A 5,800-nucleotide genomic window follows, 5' to 3' on the forward strand; every position below is an offset into this window, starting at 1 on the left:
TTTGGCAATAAAGACCTAGTACGGAACTAGAAATTTGATTCACTAGTCCTGCAGGGTTACATCTACTAATCACAACCGCGATCACTGAGGAGAAGTGGTGATCTCCGAAATTGCAGCTATAACCTTTTCATAAAAAATGGCTGAACATAATTGTTATAAGAGCATAAATATCAAAAAAAAATCTGAATGAATAATAAATTTAAGGTCAGTCAAACACACCGAGAGAAAGTCGGAGAGTCTCCTTAAAGTCGATGTTTAAAACATCGGTAAAACTTCCATCGAATTCCACCAATTTCGCGATGTTAGTAAATTGTAAACATCGATAGCAAACATCGAAAATTGGNTTTCATAAAAAATGGCTGAACATAATTGTTATAAGAGCATAAATATCAAAAAAAAATCTGAATGAATAATAAATTTAAGGTCAGTCAAACACACCGAGAGAAAGTCGGAGAGTCTCCTTAAAGTCGATGTTTAAAACATCGGTAAAACTTCCATCGAATTCCACCAATTTCGCGATGTTAGTAAATTGTAAACATCGATAGCAAACATCGAAAATTGGACCGATATTATCGATGTTTCAAAAACATCGATGCATCGTTTGCATCCCTATTGATGAGGGATATATTAAAAATTTGCAATATGCATATTTTGCATTTATTATGAAAACAAAATTGCAGTTAAAAAAGTACTTACATCAATATAACACAAACGCAACATTAGTAGATAACAATTATTATAACAAAGTTTAGCGCTTTAAGCTTGCATATAAATTATCGTAAATTATTTGTTTATACCGGGAGCTACGAAAATGAGTTTAACACAAATAACTTGGGCAATTGCTACGCTACAAGAACGGTGCACGCATTTGAAAAGTAAATACTAAAAGCTTTTTTAAATATGTAAGAAACGAAATATATTTTATGAAAAAATGTCAAAATATATATGTATAGAATTTTTAGTCAGAGAAAAGAGGCAAGAGTCGCATGATTTTTAAGAAAAGTTTCAAAATAAGCATATTTCTAAAAAGTCGGTGTCTGGGGCATCGATATCCAAAAAGTGCCAATTTGACCCTTTAGTCGCTCAACGGTAACACTCATCGGCAGTGATCGGATTCCTACCACATTGTGGTAGATCTGCCACTTTTTTGAGCATCTACCACACAAGGACTGAAACCTACCATATATTCGCGTTTTTGAGTACCTAGTTTTATATTTACTCGACATAATTTTCTAAGAGCAAAAATTGTCCAGCCCTAAACACTATATGGTAACAAGAATGATATAATACAAGATTCCGCAATCCCGGAAATTTCTGAAGTAAAAGTAAACAAAGCTGAATGGGAGGCTAAAATAAACTGTAAAATAGTAGATTTCCTCAATAATAAATTTTTCGACAGGAAACGTTAAAATTTAAAATATATGATTTATAAAAAAAATTAATAGCGAAAATTAAAAAAACGGCGATTTTTGTGAAAGTATTAGCAAATTTCAGTGCACCTAAAGTTTCTGAAGCGTTGTTTACATTTACTTGAGAATTGTCAAAACCGGCAAATCACAAGTAGCGGTTTCTGTAACGTGCCACATTTGTTCGCTACATCGTGATGTGATAGAATGAAACTCTGACAGCACTCCGAAAGGTTGCAAAAAAATTTATGTTCGAAAATTATTTTGATATGGAAGGAACCGCTTTACTCTGTCAAGGAAAAAATTGCCAAAACTCAATGCAATTTTTAGCAACTTCAATCTAGCACTTTGATAGTCTAATTAAAAAGTTTGCAATTTAGGTGAAACCTTACAGAATTTCTTTAATTTTTGTACAAAGTTTGATCCATAACCTGAGATCTACCACCAATGAGTGGAGCTTGAGTTTTCAAGTAGTTTTAAGGGAAAACTGGTTTTAGGTCGAAAACCAGTTTTAGCAACGAATACATGTATTCGATGCCGGTCAGAATATGGTGGTATTTATCGGAGTGGAAGTCATAAAGAAAAAAAGGAAAAGGTTGTTAATTAAAGGAAAATTAAAGAAAATAATTTTTTTTTTAGTTTTTTTTTTTTGTAGAAAACTGTAAACAAAAGAAGTAAGAAATGTCAACAAAAAAACACTAACAGCCGGTGAGAACAGCCTTCAGCCCACAATCCCAAAACTCGTTTTCAAAGTGTTTTCGTGTTGGTCAGAACATGGAATTAGGAATATTCCACTTTTCCAGCAAAAGCGCGGCATAAAGGCATTCATTCATGCTCTAAAACCGGTTACTCTAAAATACGCTTGATTTTAGTATAATAAAATGCAGCCCTGAATGTATAGGAATGTAGGAATGTATGTCCAAATCCAGTGCTGCCAACTCTTGAGTTTCAAAAAGCACCAAAACTTGGAAAGAAAGCGTTTCACCATTTAGCGGAGTTTAACACATGCTTGATTTAATCAAATTTTCATCAGTTAATTCAAATATGTATCACAATAAAATTCAGACGAAAGAGACGTAAGATGATTTGAGTTCGAAAATACTTTTCTTTTTTTTTTTTTAATTTCAAAGATAAGAAGTCAAATTAAAGACCTTGGCCTGTAGATGTGGGATAAAGGCCATATATTTTTTTTTACTTGGAGCACGGATTAAGGTGAAATATGACACTCAGATTGCTTATAACTCTGACTAGCATTTGGAGGATTTTTTAGGTTTTCGAAATTCATTTTTGGACATTTTAACGCCATGTGGCTTCACTAGTAAATCTAGTTGCTGCAACGAGTTGTATTTTGTTGTAAAATTTTAAGTGATGCATTTTTTAGAACATACAGGAGGAAATATTTTTTAATGGAATGGTGCTGTTAACATTTACTAAACAAATTTCTGAAAAGGGGCAAAAGTCGCACATAATTTTGGAAAAGGGTAAAAAAATCATAATTCAAAAAGTCGGGTCACAGGGTATTGGCGCTTAAGAAGGTTCAAATTGCCCGTTTGGTCAAATAACGGCAACACTGCTACCAACACAAAAGTATTGCATATATGCTCATGGTGAGAAGTTAATTAACAAGTTCTATATGACTTTCTCACTCTCTGACTTATTCTATCGTGTGCGAGGGAGCAAACTGCTGCACTAATTGAACGAGAAATTCAAGAAAGTGTACAATATGGGAAAAGTGTGTTGTGAAGTCGGGTCGGGTTTACATTGGTATAGTGATTTTCTGAATTTATTTTCAGTTTTGGAGCAAAATAATTGTGAAGAGTGGATTTGAGTTATGCGAAAGTGTCGTGTGACTAATGCAGTTTAAATGTTCGCTGCGATTATTCTTCAGTGAAATTGTAATCAAGTTTTTAGGTAATCACTGCACTACACACTCAATGTAACACAAAAACAAAAAAGCAACAATATATTTTCCTATAACGTCATCTTTCGGTTAACCATCGCGACCGAGTCGAGGATGAATGTGTCAATGCGACTGTGCAAAGAATGTGAATATAGTGTTCTCGCTCTTGCGAATGATGTTCAAAGGCAAAACTCGGAGTTTGTTTACAATTTCGTGAGCACTGAGTAATTACTACAACAACGGCAACAAAAGCAAGAAAAGGCAGGCACATCGCCAGCAGCAACAACAATGCATTAAATTTTAGTGATGTCATCAGAAGTTTCGTTTCGTGGTCGTTGTCGTAGTTGTCGACGTAGTTTCAAAGTTTCTGTTGCCGTTGAATTGTTGCAAATATTTTCCAATTGAATTTTATTTGTTTGCTCTAACTGATGTTGTCAGTGATATTATTCTGATGCATCAGTTATCATAAATTGTGATAAGCAAAGGTACATACATACATATTTAGCTATGGACATCTGCATACATATGTATGTACGTATGAATAGTTTAATTATAATTCGCAGATTTTTTACTATTTTATGTACTTGTGGCTGACTAGTGTTCACGGCTGCTGTTCACAAATTTCTAGTGATAAGTTACAAAAGTTGGAATTGATGACGAAGTCAAAGCAGCTTGATTAATTCTGTGCAGTAATTTGTGAAAAGTACCTACTAAAATTTATAATATAAATCTGGAAGGTTACTGCGTCTTTGTAAGACATCGCTTAAAGTTTATTATAGCATTGTGTTGAACTAATGTGTAAACCTCTACTATTTTTAAATATTTTAATTGTAGATATTTTTGAATTTGCTAAAAAAAAAATCATTTCGGATTATTGTTCTCTAAGCAAAACAACGAACCTGTGTAACCCATTGTAATAGATTCAATACTTGTGTTATTCAAGGACAAATTATTATTTTTATATACTGGGATTATAAACATTTGCTTGTCCTTCACTTGAATTGGGTTTTCCTTCATCGCAATTGTACAGTGGTAAAATTTGTAAAAGAACTAGTGGAAAATGTAAGTTTAATTAAATATTGATTTAATATCTTTAAGAGCGGAATTTATGTTAATATTGTTGTTGCAGCTGCACGTACATAGATCCTAAAATTGAAGTTTTTTGGAGCTGAGAATTTAAAACCAACTACCTACAATTCATGAACTTTCATCCCGCAAATGATATAAGCGAAATCTATGCGCTATTTCTAGCAGGTAAAAAGCTTCAGCTTTTCCGTGAAGTCACCGTAACTTTGGTGCAGTTACGTTTTAGATGCTGTATCAGGTTGCACTCCTACTTATCCAGACCTAGTCGAAATATGTATGTATGTGTATAGAAATTCTGAAAAGACTCAGCAAAGCGGGTGAAGTCTAATCTTCCCAGCCGTAAAGACAATTCAGAGCTATCATACTTTTCGCATCGTATAAGCTCAGCTAAGCACAAACATGCCATCGAAAAGTGAATAAAACACCTGTTTAGACAACTTACAAAATATAGTGTCTAAGCCAAACCAAAAGCAAAGCACATGCACTCATATTTATGTGCAAAAAAGCTGCATATGCGAAGAAATTTGTGCACTTTTCAAATGTCAATATGACGAACTTGCTGAAGTACTAAGTTTCTGGAAATTCAAAAATTGCTGAACTCTAGCCTTGACGCAACCACCAAAAAATCTTCCGGCAAAAGTCATAGGAACTTAGCATGGCCTACAAGCATGCAGAGGTGGTAATTGATGGTTATCTTGAATACATTCATCCGTCCCCTCTCATTGAGTTAATGCACACATAGCACTTAACTTTCAAAACCACATAGCCATAATCTTGGTCACCCCTGTACCAAAACTTAGTTGCAAAGGAATTATCTAGACAGTAAACTCTACGTAGTTGGAACCATCCAGATGTAAGTACATATACATATATCTGGCGGAGGACTATCACTGCAGCTATTTCTCCAGAAACCATTTTGGGGGAATTTTTAATGCTGTTACAATGCTGTTGATTGCGATACCGTGAGCTACACCATGCTACTAGAAACATTGAGGCGTCCCCTTTTCTTCTGGATCTCAAAAACGAGGAACTGCAAAGTATTTAAGTGACTAAAAGCATAGACAGACGGCAGCGTTGATCTGGATCAACCCGTCAATCCGGAATTATCTCGGGAATTAACTGCAGTTGATCCGGATTAAGTCCTAGAGTTAATTCCCAAACTTAACTCGCAATCAAGGGAATTTTCGATGACAACACTGACCAAAACGCAGAGAGCGTAGAATACAGAGAAAATGCAAAATTAGCATGGACATATACCTTTTCATCGGTAATGCAGTCACCATATTAATTCAAATTGGAATCTAATTTAAAATGCAGAAGAACTTATTTCGGTGACTGCATTACCGATGACAGGGTGGGATGTAAATTCCTGTTATGTATTTTCACTTACACATCATTTGATAGTCTG

General features: G+C 34.4%; 1 protein-coding gene across 6 annotated transcripts in view; it reads left to right on the forward strand.

The window, feature by feature from the left end:
* Positions 1 to 3,117: 3,117 nt before the first annotated feature.
* Positions 3,118 to 5,800, forward strand: part of CrebB (Cyclic-AMP response element binding protein B) — a 22,007-nt gene continuing 19,324 nt past the window's right edge. Inside the window, exon 1 of one of the 6 annotated variants that reach the window (XM_017626754.1) lies at positions 3,118 to 3,317. The gene's annotated coding sequence lies outside the window, so the exon portion shown is untranslated. Of the gene's footprint in view, positions 3,318 to 3,375; positions 3,792 to 3,889; positions 4,010 to 4,034; positions 4,058 to 5,800 lie in introns of those variants that run through there. The other 5 variants (XM_017626757.1, XM_017626752.1, XM_017626758.1 and 2 more) reach the window with 5 other exon arrangements.

Source organism: Rhagoletis zephyria, unplaced genomic scaffold (assembly GCF_001687245.7).
Source record: "Rhagoletis zephyria isolate East Lansing unplaced genomic scaffold, Rhagoletis_zephyria_1.1 Rzeph_scaffold_04826, whole genome shotgun sequence".
NCBI classification, from domain to species: Eukaryota; Metazoa; Arthropoda; class Insecta; order Diptera; family Tephritidae; genus Rhagoletis; species Rhagoletis zephyria.